This window comes from Phalangium opilio, unplaced genomic scaffold (assembly GCF_054372755.1).
Source record: "Phalangium opilio isolate 3A_F unplaced genomic scaffold, DU_Popi_V2 ptg000053l_1, whole genome shotgun sequence".
In the NCBI taxonomy this organism is placed as follows: Eukaryota; Metazoa; Arthropoda; class Arachnida; order Opiliones; family Phalangiidae; genus Phalangium; species Phalangium opilio.
This window is the reverse complement of record NW_028324172.1, coordinates 2,283,390-2,307,514: the sequence shown is the minus strand read 5'-3', so window position 1 is coordinate 2,307,514 and position 24,125 is coordinate 2,283,390. Positions and strand designations below refer to the sequence as shown.

The window sequence follows — 24,125 nt, the reverse complement described above, 5'->3', positions numbered from 1 at the left end:
TACATGCACTTTGGAATGTGGAATGGATGATACCGTTCATGGTCTTGAGGTCAGAGAAAGAAATCGGGCCACGCACTTCCTGTAGCAGTAGTCGGAGGTGTTAACATTCGATGTTGTTCGGGTGGACAGTGTGCACCCTTCCCAGTGCGTGATCCTTCCTCACCCCTGGCCAGCCGACGACATTCTTCCCTCGCTTCCTTCTTGAGAACTTGTTGCCTTTGTAGACAGAGTAAGAAACAATTTCTGAGTATAGGAGTGTTTTTGCAAAAGCGTCAATTTTGCACAGGCCGAAGAATGCCAAAAGTGTTGTCTGAGGAGGATTTCTTATTCTCTCGGCTAGGTTGTTGTCGGTGAAGTATATTCGCTGTCCATTCTCAAGGTGAAGAGCCAGATGTAAGACAGTTGGATACCTTCCATGTATGGGGAACCCCAAAATTCTCTAAACAGCCTCAGAGCTGCTGATGTATCTCGCGCTCTCATATAATTTCACCTCATGCCTAGCATTTTCTATTGCAAATGCAGCCTGATCACTGCCCTTGTTGATGTACTTACAAATTTATTTGATGCTCTTGATAGAGTTGCAAAACTCGTCATTGATGTGAGAATTGAACGTACGTGACAATACAGGGTTATAGGGCACCACCCAGCGGTTGTCTTGCTCGATTACATTAAAATTTATCGAGAAGCCACCATCTTCAGCACACCTCCTCCTGTATTGCGGGTATCCACCGTGAAATTTCTGGCTGTCCTTCAGAAGTCGTCGGGGGTACCTTTTGCTGCAGTTATTTCCTTTCATACAGGGCGAATTCAATTTGAAGGCTCCACAGGGACCGTGAATCATGTTGGCCTGGATGATGTCCCAGACTAGCCCTCGTAGGTTGTGGTCCTATTAAGACATGACGTCATCTTCTTAACTCAAACCAAAACTAAAACTATATTCAACCTTGACGTCATCCCCCTTGCCTTCTAGGGGTCCTGGGCGTCACCCTTTAATGAACCCAATCCGAACCAGCTTTTCTTTCCGTAGGCGTAAAGTTAATGAAAAAACACCCAGAATTTAATACATTAGATATTTACTTTTTACCTCTCCGAGTGACGATGACGTCACGGAGAGGTATTACACTGGCCGTGTCTGTCTGTCTGTCTGTCTGTCAGACCCCACGTGACCGCGTTCGCAGTTTACAAATCGGAGCAAACAAATACCCGATTTCCGGAACGCGTTCGCGGTTCACGGAAATTTGGCCATTCATCTACCAACACCAGTCTTTACTAACTGGCTTCTAAGGACCACAATCTGCTAGTCTTTGTCCATCCCACATGGACACTAGTCTGTACTTTCTAGCTTCCAAGCACAACCATCATCTGTTCATCGTCAATTTCACCTTGACACCAGCTTCTATGCAGCACCATCTTCTGTTCTTCGTCAATTCCACGTTGACAACAGCATCTATGCACCACCATCTTCTGTTCTTCGTCAATTCCACATTGTCACCAGCTTCTATGCACCACCATCTTCAGGTCTTTGTCCATTCCACATGGACGCCAGTCGGTCCATTCTGGCTTCTTTTCCTTCGTCATCGTTTGGTTTCAAGATATACGCGGCGATCGGCTAGGGTTACGAGAAACGTCTAGCCTCCCAATGGCAGGGCTTCCACCATCGGTTCACGCGAATGCGTTTTTATCTATAATTGGTTTCAAGATATACGCGGCGATCGGCTAGGGTTACGAGAAACGTCTAGCCTCCCAATGGCAGGGCTTCCACCATCGGTTCACGCGAATGCGTTTTTATCTATTATTGGTTTCAAGATATACGCGGCGATCGGCTAGGGTTACGAGAAACGTCTAGCCTCCCAATGGCAGGGCTTCCACCATCGGTTCACGCGAATGCGTTTTTATCTATTATTATAATGGAAACGAATCGTATATATACCCCAACATTTGAATAAAGCGGGCAAGAGGGGTACCCTTCACTTTAAACGTCAATATTAGCAAAGTTTCGAAAGATAATAGGAACAACTTTATTTTAAACGATTTAACTATTTTAAAAGTTATTTACTGGCGATTAAAATAATTAATATCATTTATATTTAATTAATTATTTAAGATTAACTTATTTCTATGTAATGACACAAGTGAGAGTTTATATAGAACGAGTAATGAAGATTGCATCCGAATCGAAACACTACACGCATATCAAAGTTAATATAAAGCGAGTAGGATGATAAGATCTCCTACAAAACGATAACATTTCCTTTTTGCAGAATATTAAAAGGAAATATTTTAAATATTTTTCGGCATTACGATTCTTTTAGTAGTTGTGTAGCTACAAAGCTCTGTTTCATCTCAATATTTCAAGAACATCTTTTGACATTAACATTTCAAATTTGGTGTTTACTTTTTAATTCAGCTTTACTACTTTTAAATATAGTGTAAACGCAACTTTTAATTTCACTACATAATATGGCTTTTAATACTTCGTCTCTCTATAAGCGTTGAAGCGATTGGGTCTATAAAATAAGATACCCTAGATTTAAACCAGAATTGACCTTGTTTCGTGTCCTCTTGCAAGAGGTGTTAACGGTTCAGAGTGAGCCGAAAGTTAAATACACACTAAAGTGATAGATATTAGGTGCTCATTAGAATTATGAGAATACACAGGGAAATGTAAAACGATTAAACCTTTCGCAATATCCCGCCAATTTGAGCTACGTATTTCCGGTTTTTCCCATTGGCTGGTGGACCCATGGACGAAGTAATACTGAAGAACCAATGTCAGCCCATTACTGCCCCCATTACTAAGCGACTAAACAACCAATGTAAAGCTTACTTCCCCCTTTTCAGCCCCAAAATGGAGGGGTTTATGAAAATACGGAGTCAAATCCCGGAAAACGCTAGCGCCATCTAGACAAAATAAGACTTAAACTCCTTCCCTCGTTAGAACGTTGATTTCCCACTATCTGGTTTGCTACTATCTGCCGCTAGAGGGCGAATTCACAAGAATTTTTCAACTTTCTCCCTCTGCCATCCGTCCTTCAGTATTTTTTCGTCCATGGTGGACCTGTGTTTGGAAAGTACATTCGTCTTGACTCGGAGAGGTTTATTTTGGTTTCCCAACTTGTTATAAGATGTACAGATATGCGTAATAAACAAATACAAAATATATATTACAAAATAATCAACGACAAGCAGGGATAAACAAACATGTTTGAAAAGAGTTCATTGTTCGCCCAGACCCCGTATCGTTATTTGGCTCGGAAGGGTGATCAGTGGAGGAACGTCTGGGTTTAGTTTCTAATTGCTTCCGACTTCGCCGCTCAATTTCGTAAAGAGTTAACAAAACGTTGACTATTAACCCATAAACAAAAAAGAAAATGAGGCACAGCATATTGGACGGGTTACGATATCTAAATAGCTAATACATGATATATATATATATATGTAATATACTACAGAGAAAAGTGCCATTTCTAATTGGTTCATACTTGTCTTATTAGGCGGAGCGTAAGTAAACAGATAATTTCATTGGATAGACTAATTAACGCGGAGCTAAAAAACAAGCCTAGAATTAAAAATCATATGTCTGAGAAAATAATATAAATATACGAATAAAGATTTTTTAATATCAAGCAAACAAATAACATATACAATAAAATAAAAAATAGTAAAAAAATATACAAAAAAACAAAAATATTTACATAAAAAAACCCACCACCATTAAAAAAAAGACTAGACACCGGTAGAGCCGAACCCCCCACTGCTGCGAGACGTGGGGATCAGAGTCTAGGAACAACATAAAAAAATGTGTTACATTCTGAATCCTAAATTAAAACTAACAAAGTTGGGAAAACCAAAATATAACCTCTCCGAGTCAAGAAGAGGCCTACTTACAAACTTATTTACCCAGATATGGAAATGTTTCTTTTTTATGAACAAATACTGAAGTTAATTTTATGAAATATTAAAGAGGTATACAAAGCATAGCGAATATACTGTAAATCAGACGACATTTTACATCCAATAAGGATATATTTGTACACATTAAAATCATTCGATGGGGGAAAAACGGGAAATGAAGAGATAAAACTTTGGACGGATGTTACCTTTACGTGTTTGTAAAGGCCCAATTTTCTACTCCTAAACTGTATACCCTCTATGTTCAAAGCCAGATTCACAACAGGGTTGCCGTGTAAACACTATCCTCTCGTTTCACCTCGACGATTTTCTTAATTTGTCAACATGACTGTTAACGTTACATAACACCAAAGCTTATTTGTGGCTACACGCACTGAAAGTAGTTGCGCACCATATAACGCATGAAAACACGAAGCTAGAATCCGATTACGATCAGACCTTTCACTGATCTGCGCTGCCTTCAGCAGAGCTCACCAAAAAAGACAGCGGATTTTGGAAAACGTTAACCGGTGAGCTCTGTCGTCATAGCTTTGCTGAACGCTTTTTTCCGGTCATCGGTGTTTTAAAAATTACGCTAGTGCAATAAAGCGTGCAAGGTACCAAGGCTTAACAACAATTGTATGATAACATATTTATAGAGATAGATAAAAACAACTTTTATAATTAAAATTAGAAAGACTAACATGTGTCTTAAAATTCTCGCGTGATCAACTGGTTTCACGCCAATTAAGTAGGTATAGTCCCATCAGAATCAGCAAGAGCTATTTGTAATAATACCTCCATGTTTTTACCGCCAAGCTGAGAACTACGCGTTTTACGTCACGTTATCCAAAATCCGACTATTTTCTTTGGTGACCGCGCTGGCTGAGCGCTGAGCACCGTGACGTCAAAATTCAAAAACAAAATCCCCTTTTTTATGACATTGCTAACAGCGCTGTGCTCTGCTGAACGCGGCCTAGATTTTCACCATGATGCTTTATTCAATTATATAATCTATGCCTGATTATTTAAAAGTGTATTTAACTTTCGGCCCACTCTGAACCGTTAATGTCTCTGCATTACAGAAACGAAAACCAAACCCAAGCGTTTACTTTTGGGTTCACTAGGCCAATTGACAAATAAAAGTTCATTTGACCAACATAGCAGCGTTGGTAGGATTGCACTTTATCTAACTAACTCAACTAACAGCAGTTACTGACTAATTAGACCACGGGGAGTTCGGAAAAATAGTAATAAAATTCTAAACCCGCCGCAAGTTGGTCAAAAAAATTTTTGAAAATTTTAAAATTGCATGTATTTACCATAACCCCGGGCCCCGAGAATTCCAGAAAAACCAAACTCCGTCGTCTGCAGCCGAGCTCGATCTAACCAAATGGACTCGCGACGAAAATAGTGTTATAGCTTATTCTAGATCTTACTAAGAAAAGGTAAATCTACAAAAATTATGAGATTTATGCTAATAATATTTGAAAAGGTGGATTTTAATTGAGAAAAAAATTAGGAAAAGGTCTCATTTTATTTGAGTTGTAAAAGAAGTAAGCATCAAAATTTTGGAAAAGGCGGATTTTAGTTGAGAAATATTTCAGAAAAGGTTGCATTCTATTTGGGTTGTAAATGAAGTAATCATCTAGTTTTTGCAAGAGGCTTCAAATAATTTGGGAAGCAAATGAACGTAAAGACAAAATTATGGAAAATTACGCGAATTATTTGGAAATTAATGGTAATATTTGGAAAAGGCGTCATATATTACAGCAATATTTTGGAAAAGGCGTCATATTTTACGGCAATATTTTGGAAAAGGCGTCATATTTTACGGCAATATTTTGGAAAAGGCGTCATATTTTACGGGAATATTTTGGAAAAGGCGTCATATTTTACGGCAATATTTTGGAAAAGGCGTCATATTTTATGGCAATATTTTGTAAAAGGCGTCTTATTTTACGGCAATATTTTGTAAAAGGCGACATATTTTACGGCAATATTTTGGAAAAGGCGTCATATTTTACGGCAATATTTTGTAAAAGGCGTCATATTTTACGGCAATATTTTGTAAAAGGCGTCATATTTTACGGCAATATTTTGGAAAAGGCGTCATATTTTACGGCAATATTTTGTAAAAGGCGTCATATTTTACGGCAATATTTTGGAAAAGGCGTCATATTATACGGCAATATTTTGGAAAAGGCGTCATATTTTACGGCAATATTTTGGAAAAGGCGTCATATTTTGTAAAAGGCGTCATATTTTACGGCAATATTTTGGAAAAGGCGTCATATTTTACGGCAATATTTTGGAAAAGGCGTTATATTTTACGGCAATATTTTGGAAAAGGCGTTATATTTTACGGCAATTTTTTGGAAAAGGCGTTATATTTTACGGCAATATTTTGGAAAAGGCGTTATATTTTACGGCAATTTTTTGGAAAAGGCGTCATATTTTACGGCAATATTTTGGAAAAGGCGTCATATTTTACGGCAATATTTTGGAAAAGGCGTCATATTTTACGGCAATATTTTGGAAAAGGCGTCATATTTTACGGCAATATTTTGGAAAAGGCGTCATATTTTACGGTAATATTTTGGAAAAGGCGTCATATTTAACGGTAATATTTTGGAAAAGGCGTCATATTTTACGGCAATATTTTGTAAAAGGCGTCATATTTTACGGCAATATTTTGGAAAAGGCGTCATATTTTACGGCAATATTTTGGAAAAGGCGTCATATTTTACGGCAATATTTTGGAAAAGGCGTCATATTTTACGGCAATATTTTGGAAAAGGCGTCATATTTTACAGCAATATTTTGTAAAAGGCGTCATATTTTACGGCAATATTTTGGAAAAGGCGTCATATTTTACGGCAATATTTTGGAAAAGGCGTCATATTTTACGGTAATATTTTGGAAAAGGCGTCATATTTTACGGCAATATTTTGGAAAAGGCGTCATATTTTACGGCAATATTTTGGAAAAGGCGTCATATTTCACGGCAATATTTTGGAAAAGGCGTCATATTTTACGGCGATATTTTGGAAAAGGCGTCATATTTTACGGCGATATTTTGGAAAAGGCGTCATATTTTACGGCGATATTTTGGAAAAGGCGTCAAATTTTACCGCAATATTTTGGTAAAGGCGTCATATTTTACGGCGATATTTTGGAAAAGGCGTCAAATTTTACCGCAATATTTTGGTAAAGGCGTCATATTTTACGGCGATATTTTGGAAAAGGCGTCAAATTTTACCGCATTATTTTGGAAAAGGCGTCAAATTTTACAGTAATATTTTGGACAATGCGTCAAATTTTACAGCAATATTTTGAAAAAGGCGTCATATTTTAACGCAATATTTTGAAAAAGGCGTCAAATTTTACAGCAATATTTTGAAAAAGGCGTCTTATTCTTTTTGAAATATCTAAACACAAACAGCGATATTTTGGAAAGGGTTTCAAATTACCAGGGAAGAACTAAATACAATTAGAAATTCCAAATATATTTATGGTTATGCAGTAATGTGTTGCGTTACCCGAGAAACACCACTTGGAGGTGGCCACACTTCGTTTCTCATGGAGAGTTTTTTTATGGCAGGTCCCCTTGCCTACTGCCGGCTTCGATATCCTGGGGAGTTTTCATTTGTCAGGCCCCCCCCTACCTATATAATGTCGACCTCATTGCCCTGAAAAAATCAAAACTCCTCAGGACATTGAGGTCGACAGTATATAGGTAGGGGGGCCTGCCAAATGAAAACTCCCCAGGATATTGAATCCCCTTGCCTACAGCCTTAAACGAAGAAAACCGACCTCACTCATCGCTGAGTTCAACCGTGTTTTCTTCGGTTTGACCACCAATCAGGAACGCCGGCTGTGTCTCTGGATTCAGAGCGTTCAACTCTTCCTCCGACACGCCAATTTCAATTAGTTCAAGGCCTTTTTTCCCTGGACCAGGATAGCATGCCTTGACGTCTTCCAGGAACCGACGGAAGTTGGTTCCAGGAGGAAGCCAATTGCCATCTTGGTCCTTGAAAAAAAGACACCTGTACCAATATGTGGCCATATAACTATTCAACGCACGGTCAGTTCTGTAGGACTTAATGCTCGCCTTCAAATGTTGGTTTCTGTTTTCGATGTTATTTGTATGAGCACGTGAATCTTCCGAATTCACGAACTCATACTTATGCAAAACAGTCAGATGCTCCCGAAATCCCATCAAAGTACAATTCATGTACATCGGGGCGCCATCTGACACTATCACTGACCCCGGAGCTATGTATTTCGCCATTTGGGTCCACAAAACGGCCCTGGACTTATTCCTGACCTTCAAAAAAAGACCATCTTTCGTATCTCTGCAATAGATACCAAAGATACAAATGGTCTCTCCGGCCAATTGAGCCCCGCGGTGGTACTTTCTAGAGTGCAAGTATGTTTCGTCCACCTCTACGAACAATCCTGGTCCTCCAATCTGCCCCTTGTCGGCCCTGTTCGAAATGACAATCTCAGCCACCTCGCGACACATGGAAAAGTAATCCACGACGGTATGGCTGGCACATTCACTGTGGATTATAGCGTCAGATACGCTCATTTTGGAAACCCACAGGAACACGAGGAAGAGATTGTCGGTAACCGACAGGTTTTGATTGTAAAACCAGGTGTTTTTCGAGGGGACGAAAGCCTTCGTGCACTCGACCGCCAAATATTCTGGTACCTTCTTTTTGGATGCTTTTAAGGTCTTGCGCTTGTTAGCGCGAGACTGGGCTGCGGAACATCTTATCGAATAGCCAAATCGGCTTTGGGCATTGCCAACCCCAACAAGATATCCATTTAATTCCTCATCATCGTTTTTATTCCCACATCCGCAAGGTGTCTTTCCTTCATTGAAGGATTCAAGACGCGGGACAAGCTCCAAAGAAAGTACTAGTGCAATGGCATCCCTCTCTGACCGCGCCTTTAGGCCATCATCCATCCCGGGAAAAAACCCTCCCTAATTCTTCAAGGAAACCATTTTAAAAAAATGTTCCTCATTCCCAAAATTTGGGTTTTCATACGCCTCGTTTTCCAAATTAGCATGAGCCATTTAGAAATTAAACCTAATAAACCCCCAGAAAATATAATTTGACAGCAGTAATAATTATCTCTCAAGAAAGCCTATTCAAAAAAAAAACACGTCTAATCACGTTGAAAATCAACGAGTCTCTGCACAGTAAGTTCTCGTTTCCATGGCAACCCGCGAGGCGGGAAGAGGCGCGAATCGATTGGAGGCGTTAAGGGGCGGCCAGCGGGTTCAGTGACAGTTTTAGCGGGGAAGGAATACCATATATTTCAAAGGTATTAAAGGTAAGGTTAGGTTAGGTTACTTATTAGCTAATTTACCACCTTTTCCAAAATTTCTGTTTGCGATTAGGTCTAGTTAACTTTTAAATACTTCCCAAAAGTTTAATGCTATTTTTAGAAACTAAAATATCGCTAATGTAATTTTTGCCATTTCTCCGTTATATTCTTTATATATTTCCTTATTTTTGGCATTTCTAATTTTTCTTTACGCAATATTTTGAAAATTTCTCGGATTACTTTACGATCACAGTACCAAAAATGAATGGTTTTGCTAAATTCAGTAGGTCTTAAAAATTCCATAGCTATACTTCCGTTGCGAGTCCTTAAAGTTCTTATAGTTGCCCTCCCACCCGGCATATTTTGAAAGACTGAGTGCATGATGCGTTTAGTCTATAGCGGTAAGTACATGCAATTTTAAAATTTTCAAAAAATTTTTTAACCAACTTGCGGCGGGTTTAGAATTTTTTTACTATTTTTTCCGAACTCCCCGTGGTCTAATTAGTCAGTAACTGCTGTTAGTTGAGTTAGTTAGATAAAGTTCAATCCTACCGGTATTTCCATGAAATATAAGGAATGAGAAAGTACCTTTACAAGTATTTTTCCCTGCTCATGGCAGTTTCCGGCGAGGGTTTCCGGTGCTAAGAATGGTATTTTTGGGTGCTAAGAATGGTATTTTGGGTGCTAAGAATGGTATTTTTGGGTGCTAAGAATGGTATTTTTGGGTGCTAAGAATGGTATTTTTGGGTGCTAAGAATGGTATTTTTGGGTGCTAAGAATGGTATTTTTGGGTGCTAAGAATGGTATTTTTGGGTGCTAAGAATGGTATTTTTGGGTGCTAAGAGTAGTATTATTGGGTGCTACGAACGGCATTTTTCGCAGCTAAGAACGGCATTTTTCGGAGCTAAGAACGGAATTTTTCGGAGCTAAGAACGGCATTTTTCGGTACTAAGAACGGCATTTTCCGGTACTAAGTACGGCATTTTTCGGTACTAAGAATGGCATTTTACGGTACTAAAAATGGTATTTGTCGGTACTAAAAATGGTATTTGTCGGTACTAAAAATGGTATTTGTCGTTACTAAAAATGGCATTTGTCGGTACTAAAAATGGCATTTTTGGGAACTAAAAATAGTTTTATTTGGTACAAAAAATTGTTTCATTTGGTACAAAAAATTGTTTCATTTGGTACAAAAAATTGTTTCATTTGGTACGACAAATGGTTTTATTTGCTACTCAAAATGGTACAATATTCATGTAAACTAACCAATGAAATGCGATTTTTGACTGTATTGTTCAGGCACTTAATCGATTGATGGCATTTTTAATAGGCACTGATATATTTTTCAAATTAGGCCCCACTTGTAGAATAGCCTTTTGGACGAATTCTAATGTCTTCGTAAGATTTTTCGGGTACTCTATGCCAAAAACGTAGTATGATATAAATAAGGAAACAAATCCTTTTGTTATATTCGAAGACGAAAATATGGCGTTTCAAAAAAGCATTTTCGTTGGTTTTTCTAAAAAATCCTCAGTTTCCAGAATTAAAACGGCATTTTTGTGTTCAGCACCCGGGTCCTAAAATTGAGTAGAATAGGGGTTATAATGGCGGTTTTCGGGAAAACAGAAAACCATGATGTCTAAACCCACTTCAAACTTTATCAGCATTTCAAAACTTTCCTTAAATACCAATGGCAATAGAATAATCGAAGCGTTGATTTGAAGCTCTAAATTAAATCCAAATATTATAAAGTTTGGAAAACATACTTCACCGTTCTATTCAAACCATTATACTTTTCTTCAGTTAAAAAATTCTTTTTGGCCAGTAACTGTTCGGTTATCTTTTGAGAAATAGACGTCCGCTTCGTGATGCTTAAGATTTTTGTAGCTAGAGGCATGATATACGATTTAAATTCCTTCTCGGGGTCTATATCACTGGCTGTCACTCTTCGAAACTCCCTGATAAGCTAATATACATTTACAGAATGAAACAATTAGATTCTTAGAATTTTAATACGATTCACATAATAAATTTTAATTATTCGTAATTCACCTCGTCACCGTTAATTAGATTGGGGAAAATTTCCAAAATTTCGGAGACATACTTGTCTTTCACTAAACTAAAGGGTTCTCTTCATTTTTTCATCAAGCAAAACTTGGTTTGGCTTGGTTTTTTTAAACTCATCTTGGATAATTTTTATATGGGCTTGAATACTCAACTCATCTTCAAGGAAAGACTCCTGGAAAATTTCATCGTCAAACATGTAGAACAAATTACTTCTATTGTTTTAATATTTTCCCTTTAATATTAAGAAAAATGCCATCCTCAAAACGGGGTCTTTGAACTTACAGTCACTTTAATCCTCTGTACTTTCGTTATTGTGTCTTTTTTAGATTCAGGGCTGAGCTCCCTTTTTTTGTTCTTTGAATGACGATGTTTCTTTTTCTTTTCTTGTACGAAATCCAAATGAGTCAAAGGTTTTCGCTCTCTTTTAAATTTTGAAATTAAACTTCCAAGCCAAGTGTCCTTGAGAAAAGAGAGAGAAAATTAATGAAGACAACCCCCATCCAAGAGACTGATACCACATTAAATGGTATCATTTTAAATCCTCATTAATTTAGATTAGTGGTGAGCTTTGGCAGTTCATTTCAAGGCACATGCGAAGCATATGGAACCATAAAAGTTGCCAATTGATTAATATATCATTCGAACTTACATATTCAGTCCCAACTTTGGTTCTATCTACTAGAAATCGGTTGTATCTAACTAAAGCAGACACAACTCTTACGTATTAGTCATGTTGAGGATACCTAGATTAAAAATGGAACAAATAGTATAGATTCGAAAGTTTCAGCCGAAAATAAAAGAGCTTTCAAAATATGCACCATGTCAATTTTGATAAAAATGTGCATATTTTGAATAAGCGTAAAGTATAGTTGAATATAGCGTACATTGTATATCGACTGAAATATTCATATAACAAATCTATTATTTTCGAATTGAATTGTGTTGCGAAAAGCAAACTGTTTTTTGAATCAATCAATTGCTGAACAACAGCTCGTAAAGGTGGAACCCTATATCTTAGCGGCAGAGTGGCTATTGGTTTCAAATTCGAATCATCTGCTGTAGAAGAAATCCGACTTTCTAAATCATAACCACTTGATTCAGAATTCCCACTATGGTAGAGAAATTCGTCGAAATTAGGAATAATGAGTGTAATTATTTTCAAACCTTAAGTGCATGAACTTTAATTTATTACCTTATTAATGGCAAATCACCAACTTCTAGAGAAGCGGTTTTCTCAACAGTACCAATAATATTTAATTCTGTACCATCTGGCGGGCTTTCTTCCTCATCGCTATCAATATCAACGTATTTGTTCCATTTGGCAGATAATACTTGTATAGCGGTAAAATCTTTTTTGAAAGCTTTCTTGATATTCGCAGAGAGGTTTTCTATTGTGAAGGGGCTTTGAAGATTTACTTCTTTTGTCCTTTGATGGTATGTGACACAGTAGCTACGTGACGCCTACTCGGGTGGTTTTATGATAATGTTTAGATTTCATACTTGTCAAATATAATAACTATTTATAGTTTAAAATTATTCTTTGAAAATATTCGTAACTATTCTTAGACAATATTGGTAATTATTCTTTAACAATATTGGTAATTATTCTTTAACAATATTGGTAATTATTCTCTAACAATATTGGTAATTATTCTCTAACAATATTGGTAATTATTCTTTAACAATATTCGTATAAAATATGTTTCAATTTAACACATAAAAAGGTTTTAAATTTGTATTTTATATATTCCTGAGCTCCAAAATGCTATTTGCAGAGACTATATCTTAAACTTACTCACAAAATTGTTCCGCTATATTGTTTTTAGTGGCCATGCAATGACGACATATTCTTCCACGTGAAAAACTTTGATTAAATCCTGCCAATAAATGCGATGACAAATTATCACCTGAAACAGACGCTAAAGCTCCTTTAACGATCGAATTTTGTTCTTTTACATATATAACCTCAGTTTGAAGAGTAATTAAATCACGTATTAGAGGTTCCAAAATGGCTTCATACCCGTAAAGCTCCACTAGCTTATACCTACTATAATTGCCAGATAAATATTGCTAATTTTACTTCGATGTCTTGGGGAAAGGTTTCCAATAAAAAAATAGAAAACACTAATTTTATGTTTTCCCCGCTTAGATCCTAGGGGATTTGCCAATTCCACCTCGTCAGTGTACAAATGAATTCTCAAAGCTGTGTTGGCTATCGCAAAAAGACGATGATTGTTAAAAATATCTGCATCATGGTAATCAGAAAGCTTCTCTGTCCCAAAATACGTTTCCCGGTATGATTTTATCTCATCCCACACGTCATTAAATGACAGCATTCTGCTAAGCAATGTCAAAATACTAACATACTGAAAGCTATCTTTATATACTTTTCCAAATCGTTCTCTTACACCTAGATTATACTCAGTGGGAGGGATTAATTTGAGTTCTTGCATGCAAAAAGTATTGAGCCTGTAATCACTTCTAATTACATCAGTTAATGTTTCAATAGGAATGCTGTTTGGCTCATAATTTGAAAACAGCTCTTTAACGTTTTCTAAAATCATCCCAACACCATTGGCGATATCTACGGCTACTGAACGAGGAAGCATATGCTTTTCTCGAAGTTTTAAAACCATGAGGGCCAAGTTTTTCCTCGTGTTAAATAAATAGTTTTCCCTATTAAATTCTGGAGCTCCTAAGTTTAGCGTCTCATCACTTTCCGCTAAACATTCATTTAAATTATTGTTTTCAGCTAAATGCTCAACATTAGCGCTTTCCCTAATTGGATTTTCTCTGGGACCCTATTCTCTAACTGCATTTGGATCGTTCCTAATCCAAATGATTTGGATTTGGGGTCGATTCATCCCCAAATGACACTAATCGGTATTCTGTAACTCCAAATCCCTTTTCATTTGGTTCAAACCCTATCCAAATATTTGGCAAGCCAAATGGCCGGGAAATCGTCATTTGGATAGCTCTTTTCCCCATTTTCACCCCGTTTCTGGCCGCCATTTTTTTTAAGTGGAAAAAATTTGAGAGTGGGTCCTTTTTCGTTGTAATTTTCATATTTTTTGAGGATTTGCTCATGGATGGATTTTAAATATAATATAAAGTAGGTTTCAAGCTTTAATATAAGCCTAATATCATAATTTTCCACCTTTTTATTGTCCCACAATCTATTTCTAAACTTGGCCCTTTTTTTAAGGCGCTGAAATTGCGCTAAGCCTTGGCTTACCGTTAATTTTTGCCATTTAAATGTTTGCCTCTCGTTGCCCGTTACTTCGCCTTCTCTTATCGTCGTATTTTTAAAGTTTAGACTTTGAAAGTAGTGCTTTGTTTTCTTAAATTTAACTTAATTGTTTAACATTTCAATATTATAATTGCGTTAAACGTCGGTATTTACGAATTCAAGGGACGCGCCTTGCATTTGAATTTCGTTCCCTCGAAACTACCCCCTTTAAGGGGCCGGACTCCGAAGGCTTTTTCTTTATCGCCGTCTGTCAGCCTCGAAAACAGCTGTAGTGAATAATGTCTTTTACTAAAAATGTATGCGGTCACGCCGGTCAGTGTGTTGTTTTTGCATTTTAATGCTTCTAATCGTGGTACGCGTCGAGGTTTACGAATCCAACGTGTGTTGCGAAATGAAAATCGAGGGTGGATACTCTATGATCTATGCTTTAATTTCCTTTAAAAGGAATATGACGGCGAAAGTCAAGCAAAACGGTATTAGGCCTTGCCAAAAGTTGACAGCTATAGTAAGCCTTCCTCAGATAATCACATGTCAATGATATAAGAAATTGACCCTCGGATATCCTGTGACTAGGAGATGGTTATAAAGTTACTAACTCTCGATTTTGGAGGTAGATACTGTCTAGTGACACTTAAAGTAACGATTTAATCTTATAAACAGACTACCATCAAAGCCCATATCGTAAATTAACCGATGTTGATATCCAAGCTTAATAATTTTTTTTAACTCCATGAATCTTAAATATCAACATCAAAAATTATCTTCTGAAAGAGATATCTACTTATATTCCATTCAAATTTCTCGCAACATTTCAAATTAACGAATAGAAATGTGCAAATGAAGTTCAAACCGATTAATTGGGCAAATTGCTATATTGGTCACCATTACCGATCACAGATAGATTTGCGTCCTTCAGTAGTGTTTATTATGCTTGTAAAATGGTAAGCGAAATCTGTGATTAAAGTTTAAAATAGACATGAGCAAAAAGGGCTTTATTCATATCAACTCGATTACCGAATATCTAAATTTGACCAAAATTAACAAAATATTCTCTTCATGATTAAAAATCTTGTTTGAAGCAGCAAGCCATCTAATCCTTATTTACCTTCTTTTGAAAAAAAAGTAGGTTGATACCTCTTTCAGTAGATGATTGATTGATATTTCAGTTTCATTGAGTTTAAAAAAAATTGATTCCACCATTGGTTAATTTACAATATTGACCAATCGACAATCACAAATTTTAATAACTAAATTACTAAAACCGGTTCAAAACTTTATTAGTTTTGAAACAATTAAATTCTAATATTAAACATATGTACTAGTTAATTCCACGTTGGTAATTAATTTATTGCCTTAGTGAAATTAACGCTGAATTTTATATACACAAAATAAATAATAACTTAGCTTCTAAAATTCAAATGTAAAAATGTGTGCACTATTTCCCAATTAATAAAAGATATCCACCTATTTTTCATTCAAATTAATTTCCCACTTAATATTAATTAGGCCTAATGAGCTTAAACTATCAAATTAAGAGGTTTCTTAATTTTAAAAAATTAATACAATCTAACATGCAAAAACCCAAGGCTTAAAAACATTTTACTTTTATATTAAACGCTGCAAAAGAATTGACCAATAAACAGTAAGTAAAATTACGTAATGAAAGAGGAAGTGACGTACATTTGGTTTGGATAAAGGTTTGGCGGGAGATCCAAATGTCGATTTGGATTTGGGTTAGAGAATACGGTTTTAAGCGCCCTATCCAAATGGAGCCGATCCAAACGTTTAGATTTGGATCATCGTCCAAATGATTTAGATTTTTAGAGAATAGGCTCCCTGGTATACTAGGAAAAAACTATGGTCCTTTTCGAATTTCTTTTGAAGGGAGTGCCACCTTTTTGACGCTACTGCATAGTTATCAGGGAGCGCCTCCTTATTTGTTCGCCATGGAAGTTTTATGACATATCTTTCCCCATTGTGTGTGATATCCTCATAAAAGGTTTCGACAGTTTTCTCGTTGAGATTTTCTTTAATCTCTCTATTGTCAATCCCCATGCTTTCTAAATCAAAGAATGATTTCAGGGTGTCATTAACCTTTTTTTGGGTAAGGGATATTACCATAGCCGATATGGGATCGCGGCTAGTTTTGTCGAGGGAGCTATTTTTTCGTCCCTGAATACACCACCCTAGTATTGTTTCTGTGGCAACTAAAGAACGGGTGAATCTTACGTTGTTATCTGTCACCAATTCCCAATAATGGTCGGACCCAATTAAAATGTCTACCTCGGTGTCCTCGGAATTTGAGCTTTTGGTTTCGTCGCCTAGTTGTAAATTGCGGGCGTGCATGATATTTTCTATTCCCTCATCATCAAGCCTTGTGAATGTATAACAAACAAATGGAACCTCTAGCGCAATAATGTCGGCCTTTTGATTGGGATATTTTCTGTTTTCTAGAGTTATTTTTACTAAGTTTACCGTGCTCGTAGTAGGGGTTTTGCTGCCAAATGAGTAAACTTCCTGGTTTTTGAGTTTACCCACTATTGGCAGGTTTAATTGTCTAGAGAACTTTTCCCTTACAAAGCTAGTTTGGCTTCCGCCATCAAAAAAGCATTGGGCTTGACCCGACGTTTGGGGATTTTCTGGATCTCTTACAATAGCTAAAGCAGTTTGCATGATTACCACTTTCTCGATGTTTTTAATTGGAGCTACAGCTGAAACTATGGGTTCGCTTTCCTTATTTTCATAGGGCGCATCCTGTTTTTTTGTGCACAGGGTTATTGTCACACAAAGCAAAATTGTGCTTTTTCTTGCAACCCTTGCAAATTCTATAGCTCGTCCTGCAATATCTAGCATCGTGACCCAAACGTAAGCATATAACACACCTGCCACTATCCCTTACAATTGATTTCTTTTGTTCTAAGGTGTAATTTGGGCAGTAAATATTTTTGTGGGTTTCATTCTTGCACAAAATGCAATATATATTCTCTGAGGGGTACTTTGTAGCCGTAGGCGGAGGCTTTGTACGTTTGCTTACATTCAGTTTTACCCCTATTTTTATATCTATCGAGATAAGGGGTATCTTTGCTCATAGTTTCGTGAGCTTTGGCCTGCCCCGACTTTGCCGGTGCAGTGCTAAGAATTCGTGCTAACTCGCGACATTCAATTTGCCCCCTCATGAATTCCATTATTTCTTCAGCATCCCAAGTTTGGTTGTTGGAAGGCTTATACTTAAGACAGAATTCGGTTCTCAAATCATCAGACAAACAACGCAACAGCGTCGGGCTAAGAAACGAAACCCTTTCGGCGGTGTTGACCCTTAAAGCTTTTAAACTTCTAAGGCTAATCTCACACGTATCTAGCATTTTTCTCAACTCTTTTAAATTTTGTGAGCTAAGGATTGGCTGCAATTCTGAAAGCTGCTTGATGTGGGTATTCACGGTTACTTCCGAATGATCATACCTCCTTTTTAATAGCACTACTGCTTCGTCGTACGAGTCATCAATCTCTTCCAACCCCTTTATGGTCTGAAGGGCTTCCCCCTCTAAGAATGACGTGAGATAAAAGAATTTTTCTACCTTTTCGAGCCTCGAATTTCTATCAATCGTTACTTCAAACCGTCCCCAAAAACTGTTCCAATTGGAAAAGTCCCCACTGAACGTAGGGATGGAAAGTTCGGGTAGTCGCACTTCCGGTCTATTTCTTGGGGTGTTTCCGGCTTGACCAGGTGGGAGCGACGGATTGGTCGACACAGTGTTGGCCGACGTATGCATGGTATGAAGTTTTGACCCGTGGCCGCTAGTGCTCCACCGGAGCCGGCTGGGGTGTTCACTGGATTCACTGTTGCCGAGGCATTGGTAATCGTCGATGTCAAGGAGCCTGCGTATCCAGTTGTTGCTGAAGTTTGTCCGAGATGTTGAAGAATCCTTTTTGTTGCCAGTTTTATTATGGCAATGTCTTCGCGGTACTTTATGGCACTGTCCATTTCAGCTTCCATTTCCGTTTCGTCCTCTATAAGACCTTCGATTTGAGCGTCGATAATATTTAGGTCTTTTTCACGATCAATCAGAATCGACAGCTCGTCTTCAATGTCGTCGATCAGGGGTTGGCTGGCGCCAATGAGGGTTTTTATTTGGTTTATTTTGCGCGTCACCGCTTTTCGCGCACTGGCTCTCGCACCTTTTGCTAATTTTAGCGCTTTTGTTTTAGTGGTTGCGTCGGGTTACTGGCGGCAGAGTTTATTGCGTCATTTTGCACGTTTTGCGCTGCATTTTGCGAATTGTTTTGGTTTCCACTTCCTGTGGCAGTCTGTTGCGCATTTGGCGCGACGTTCTGAGACGCGTTTGGTGCACCATTTTGTGATGTATTTGGCGCAGTGTTCTGATTTCCGGTGGCATTCATGGTTGCAGATTTTCACGAAAGTTCGGGACTTACTTGTTAATAGGTCCCGGGTTTCGGCACCATATAGAAAAGTTGTTGGGGTTAGTGTGCCTTGACTTGTGGCGAGCGTTGTCCAACCCTTTGTTTCTCTTTCTGTTTGGTTCGCTTGGGAGAGCTTGGTTGTTCTGACTGTACCGGACTGAAACAGTGCAGTCAGAGGTGTCGTGATTTTCTAATGAATGGTCAGGTTTAACAAATCAGAACTATATTTTATTTGACTTTGAAAATTGAAAACATTCGCTAAAATTTTAAGTTTCAGAGTGTGGAGCAAAAGAGGTCCTTTCTCCTTCAGTGTCTGTCCAACTCTGGTTTTTTTGTATTATTCATTTTACCCGTGGGCTTACGGCCCATGGCCACAGCATCCATCTCTCCCTTGAGCGGTCTCCCCCTATTGGCCAAAGTGCTACACCTTCGTCGATGTATGAATTTTTCCGTTTCAACGTGTGTCTTTTGTTGGCAGTTTGTGTTTGCTTTTTCTTTTTGCTTCCAAGGTCAGAGTGTGAGAGGGCCGTGAACAATTTTGGGGTTCGAACGCCAAGGAGAAGGCTTAATGGTTTTATGTTTGCTTTTACTTCGAATGGCCATAAATTTTAACAGAAATTGATAAACATAAAGTAGTAATGTGCATGCTTATAAAATTGATTAGAAGTATATAAATCGTAGTGTAACACGTTCGCCTTTTTTACATAATGAAGACGACCGCGACCGGTATTAATATTAATAAACTAATCATTATTCTTTTCTAACTTAAAATATTGTTTTAGTGTATGGTTTCAGCAGGATAACTGCCCAGCTCATACGTCCCGAATCGTTGCAAAATATCTGGAAAACAATGGGATTGACGTTCTGGACTGGCCCGCTCTCCCGCCCGACTTAAACCCGATCGAAACCATGTGGGTTAATAACATGGAGAAACGAATACCCTCGAACCGGGCCGACCTATTGAATATGGTCATGGCAGCTTACAATGCTTTGCCTCCTAATTTTATTCAGCTTTTATGTCTGTCGTTTAGAAAAAGATAAAGATTGTGTTTAAGGGTTAGGGGAGGGCCAATAAAATATTAAGGAACAATTGAAAGAGACTGTCTTGTTTTTAAAGTTCAATAAATCTAACGAACATTCTTCACTTTGAAACTCTGAGGAAGTCGTGTTATTTGCATACTTTATTATTAATGTGTTTCACTTTTTAACAAATTATCAATAAAGATACTAAGTATAATATTTTCCAAAAATTCTTCAAACAGACATGGTTTCTTTCCTTCTTAATAATCTTAAAACCCAAAGTTACTCGAATATCCCAATCACGTTCTAGATAATAAATATATGTGATCAAGTTAACAACAGCATGGGGTTTTTTTTTTCAATTTGCTACACCTCGATTCCCGAAGTTAGTAATTTTGCCATAGAAGATAAACAAAAGGAGTAGCAGGCTATCAGCGCAGAGAGACCAACTTCACTTTTTACCATTCTGGCTCATTTTAGCTGTAAGCAGTTATTTTCAGTTTTTAACTTTGTTACCGGCTTGCATTTTTGTTTATTTAATTTTTATGCTTTTAAATACGGTAGCTTAGAACGTCAGTTGTGAAATGCGCCTTGCCATTGCCTTGGTTGCGGGCGGCTTTATTATTAAGCCTAGCATTTGCGTTAAACGCGGGAGGCTTGTTGCTTTCATTGCTTTTTACGTTTTTCCCCTTAATCCGTTACCTTTATTTTTGGGAGAGCTCAAATTTATGGAAGTGTTCCGACCGACGGAAAAATCGAAACCATAAGTCCCCGTTCGTCGCGGAACTTATAAGAATCACTTCAATCAATGGCAAAGTCACTCAGTTTTTTGCTTTAGACAAATCAACGCTTTATTTATTTCAATCAACTCAACATCTTTTATTTCAAACTGTTCCTTTACTTCAGCTTTTCTCTTGAATTATACTTTCCGTGGTATTTAAACCGTTTTCCAAATCTATTCTTATTTTCCATCCTTTAATTATTATGTCCGAAGACTATAGCTCCTTGCCTAGGTCTGAGCTCTATTTCTATTATTTCTTATGTCCAACTAGGACTTCTAGCTTCTTTGCTAGATCTCAGCAATTTCCATTTAAGTTATGTCCGACTACGGACTTCTAACTTCTTTGCTTGCTAACAACATTTTATTTTCTTATGCCTATCTAAGGACTTCTCGCTTCTTCGCTAGCCCATAACCAACAGACTTTTCTCTTATGTCCAAGTGAGGATTCCTAACTTCTTGCTAGGTCTCAAAGTTCGATTTCTATTTTACACCCCCATATTCAAAGTTCAGTTTTGTTTTAACCAATTATATTTATGGCTAGAGCATCGGCCTTTACCCTTATTATTCTATCCCCTCATTTTCTCTTTTATTTTTCTTAATCTTAACTTTGAATCAGTACACGTGCATTTCATATAATACCCTGAATCTTTGAACAGTCCTATCCAAACTAACTAGTCTTTCTACTTTTTTTTAAGCGAACCGATCCTTCGGTCAAAGATTCTATTTAAAGCAGTTATATTTATTTTTCTTATACAAAATATCCGACTTAAGCTATCTATACTGTTTTGCGAGGGACAATGATAATCCAAAGTTTACAAAAATTATATAAAACACAAATTAATACAAACAAAAAACATGAATATTTCGCGCGCGCGTGAATTGGGCCTAATGCTTTAAAAAACATTCATACAAAAATGCACATCAATTTAAACCTCATATACTTATTTTCAACAAGGCTATAGACAACACTAGGTTCCGTTTAGCGACGCTCAATCGTGTAGCGAATGTTCCTAGCATGAAAGCTATCTCCTCTGAAGTAGTTTTATATATATGGAATAGTCCAATTTGTCTATTTGAAGGTCTCTCGTGCAGCGCATATGCCATCATGAATGAAATTTTCACTGGGCTGCAATGAGTCGGGCTGAAGACCCAAACAAAATTAAGAAGTTCTAGATATTATTATGTCATGGCCCAATTGACAACGTTTTCAAACGGCTTATCCTCTTCAAAATACGCGGGTTTTCTCTTAATGAACGACGGATTTGTTTCAAAGCATTGCGCCACAAGACCTAACATATATATATATATATGCATAAAGCGCCATAACATCTAACAAGCATTATTTCGACAAAGATTCGATTCTCGATTATTAATTATCGCCATTTAAATCGAAGTTGCCAGATTTTGAATAAAGGCTAATTACTCGTGACCTACTCATCCGGTGAAAACTTTTCAAATATGAATCGACCCCAAGGAATCCGAAAATCGCATTTATAACCACGAGAATCCAATATTTAAAAAGTTGTTAATTTGGACACTTCCGGTTTCCGGTAAAAGTTTGCAATGAACAACTATGAAACGGATAAAATATGAAAGAGAAATGAAAAATTATTATAATGCACTTTATTCCAGAGCGCTAGCTTGCAAAGTTTTCGAAATATAGTAAAATATGTGCAAAAACCGCAACGCGAACAGACTTCTTTAACAGTCTGTACTTCAGTCAACAGTCATACTGTTCATTCTCATAGCTCAGGACATGATTAATGCTCCTCACCTATTTCTCTCTCTAGTTTCTAACAATGGTTAGAGACTATTCAGTGCCGCTGGTCGCACATGATGATATTTCAACTACAGTTTACATCAATTCTCCGTGGTCGTAATATTAGCGGGTTAAGCACTAATTTGTTCTGGACATGTCTCGAAAGGGTGCTTGTTGTAACTTTTTAAAGCAGTGTTGCCAATGTGTGGGTAATCTCTCATATCGTGGGAAATTTAGGTTTGGTGATAGGCTCTGTGGGGAAAAGGTATTATTTTTTCCGAAATCGATCAAATGTCGGAATTTTCCTGTTAAAGGGTTAATAGTACAGACTGTGCAGTATTTCTAAAATATTGTCCGGTTTAATAATTTCAAGCGACATTTTGAAATAAATTCGTTGATTTTAAGTTTGGCACTGAAAAAAAAAAGAAAGCATATTTTGAGAATTTTTAAGCTTTATAACATTTTGGATCTATTGTACATATTGTGAAAGCCAAGCGGAGTGATATTCCATATTAAGCATAGTAGGATAAAATAGTCCAGATAAATATGACTGTAATAAAGGGGGTGCGGGAAATAAGTGATGCTAAATCAGCTAAAATTTACAGCACGTTTATGACTAAACCTGGATACTGGGCTAATAATTCCCCTATCTTTTCCGCATCTTAATCTACGCTTACGGGACCAAAATTATAAAACAGGTAATGAATCAACACATCTTTTAAGGTCTTTTTTGTTGTCCTTTAGTGAGAAAAACATTAGTTATGGATGTAAAAATATAGAGTAAATTTCCGTGTTTCGGGGTGTTCCATTTTAGGCAAATGATGACATATTTTCTATTCGAGTTTTCTCAATAATATTTGGGCCTAACCTGGCGTTTAAAGTGTTTAATTCGAAGAGAAAGATCCGAAGTTTTCAATGGAATCGTTTTCGTAAGCCTATGTTTTTCCCATTGGCCGTGAAAGCTTATTTCCCGAGACCCATGGGGGAACTTTCCAGTAGGATTGCACTTTACGTGACCCATCCAACTAACAATGGTTTCTAGTTAATTGGACCATGAGGAGTCCGAAAAAAATAGTTAAAAAATTATTTGGCCGCCGCAAGTTGGTCAAAAAATTTTTTGAAAATTTTAAAATCCATGCACTTACCGCCATTGAAATAGCTATCCCCTTAACGCATTCTGCACTCAATCTTTCAAAATAAGCCGAAAGTGACTGTGAAAAATTGACGTACTCGCGCCGGAGTTAGCTATGGAATTTTTTAAGCTTACGGAAACCGTTTATTTCTGAATAAAGGACGGAAATATAAATGCGAGAAAAACTGAAATGTTTTGGGAAAATCGTTGAATTTTTCGGGAATTCGATAATTGATAACGGTAAATTTTGGAAAAAGCCGTCAAATTATTCGGGGACTTTTTTTTAAATCACTCAACATTATTTTGTAAAATGTGTCAAATCCTTGGGATATTTGTCAAATGTGAACGGGAGTACAACCATATTTTGGAAAAGGCGCCAATTTATTTCTACAATATTTTGGAAAAGGCGACAAACTATTGGTCAATTAACAATCCTTGGTAAATTTGATTTTTTGTAAAAAAATTT

At 37.2% G+C, this 24,125-nt stretch overlaps 1 long non-coding RNA gene across 1 annotated transcript; it reads right to left on the bottom strand.

Annotated features, from left to right (window-relative positions):
• Window positions 1-10,735: 10,735 nt before the first annotated feature.
• Window positions 10,736-11,122, bottom strand: LOC149672392 (uncharacterized). The gene is made up of 3 exons (XR_016367134.1): window positions 11,017-11,122; window positions 10,881-10,957; window positions 10,736-10,808 (listed from the first exon to the last, which is right to left on the bottom strand). It is a non-coding gene; the product is annotated as an uncharacterized LOC149672392 (long non-coding RNA).
• Between the last annotated feature and the right edge of the window lie 13,003 nt (window positions 11,123-24,125).